Raw genomic sequence first — 1,642 nt, 5'->3', positions numbered from 1 at the left:
ATTTTTATGAAATACAAGACGCTCATTGAATGATAAGAAACTAATTACAACTTCAAATATTCAAGGAATATTTGTACATTCTCTTCTAGCTCAAACGGAGGAATTGAGGTTTCATTCGTATTCTTATGGATAGGCTAATAAATAAAAAGAAATAAAAGACAATACATCATTGAAATTCTCGATTTTTGAAGATACCTTTTTATTTTATTTCGGACGAGCCGAGACAATAGGATGAACAACAAGGGTTCTATACCGTGAACTTTGTATCGCGCACATCACTTAGATGAACTCTAGAGAGTCACATAGAAAGGAATGAAGAAATGGAATATGAAAGAGAATACAAATAAATAAATGAAAGGGAATCGGATTCTATTTGTACTGTAGCTGAGATGAGTCTTGGTTATTTCTATCCTTGAACTCCTCTAGACCAGACTTTTGGTTGGGCCTTTCAACCAACTATTTTAATCTTTTTTTTTAATTAAATATGTATGAAGTATTAACATTCTTTTTGAATGTGAGGAGCCACAGCGTGAACAAATAAAAAAGAAGAGGAAAGATAATGAAATTTTTTTCTTTTACTACATTATTTATTTTTTTTACTACATTATAATTATAATAGACTCTTTGCTCATCTAAAAAATAGAAACAAAAAAAAAAAAAAAAATAAATAAAGAGAGGGTTTACTTCCAGATAGCTAGCTAGATAAGTATGTATTATGTCGATCTATATCAATTAATTTGTAGAGTAGATACTCATACAAATTAATCATACGCCGAGAACCAGATTTGAACTGGTGACACGAGGATTTTCAGTCCTCTGCTCTACCAACTGAGCTATCCCGACCATTACCGACGCATTATCCTCATAATACTAGATGACTTGGGTCTATGTCACTTAAAAATGAAAACAAAAAAAAAAACGAAAAAGTATTAAATTAAAAGGGGAATTTCTTGGATCTTTAAAAGGAAGACTTTGTAAATTTCAGTATGAGTAATGATATGGATTATGAATCATTCAAATAGGTATTCCTTGCTCAAGGGTGTTGATTTGTACGTATATCATATATATATCACAATATATCATATCACAAGACTTGTGATAAGAGAACAAAATTCTGCTAGGATACGCTTGTAAAATGGAAAAGAATAGGATGAATGAGAAACATAAGGAACTTTGAACCACTAACAAAAAGGGTAGGATAAAATAAATAGATAGCAAACGGGCTTTTTGGGGTTGGGGATAGAGGGACTTGAACCCTCACGATTTTTAAAGTCGACGGATTTTCCTCTTACTATAAATTTCATTGTTGTCGGTATTGATATTGACATGTAGAACGGGACTCTATCTTTATTCTCGTCCGATTAATCAGTTTTTCAAAAGATTTATCAGACTATGGAGTGAATGATTTGATTAATGAATATTCTATTCGATTCTTTCTTCAACTTGGAATCGATTCACAACAATTCTTTTTATTTTTCATATAAATTGATTTTGCATATAAATAAAAAAAATACGGGTTCGAGTCGTCTTTTTTGGTTTTTCATTAGTATACCTATTTATTTTATATTTTATATAGGTATATCTTGCATCCTTTCTGGAGTTTCGATATAAGGATTCCTTTACCAACAGTCAACCCCATTTG

General features: G+C 30.8%; 1 non-coding gene across 1 annotated transcript; it reads right to left on the bottom strand.

The window, feature by feature from the left end:
- Positions 1-770: 770 nt before the first annotated feature.
- TRNAF-GAA (transfer RNA phenylalanine (anticodon GAA)) lies at positions 771-843 on the bottom strand. Its single transcript has one exon. It is a non-coding gene; the product is annotated as a tRNA-Phe (tRNA).
- Positions 844-1,642: the final 799 nt, after the last annotated feature.

The sequence above is a fragment of the Durio zibethinus genome, unplaced genomic scaffold (assembly GCF_047325235.1).
Source record: "Durio zibethinus cultivar Kanyao isolate XHJ-2024 unplaced genomic scaffold, ASM4732523v1 HiC_scaffold_96, whole genome shotgun sequence".
Lineage (NCBI taxonomy): Eukaryota > Viridiplantae > Streptophyta > Magnoliopsida > Malvales > Malvaceae > Durio > Durio zibethinus.
This window is presented reverse-complemented; position numbering and strand designations above follow the sequence as displayed.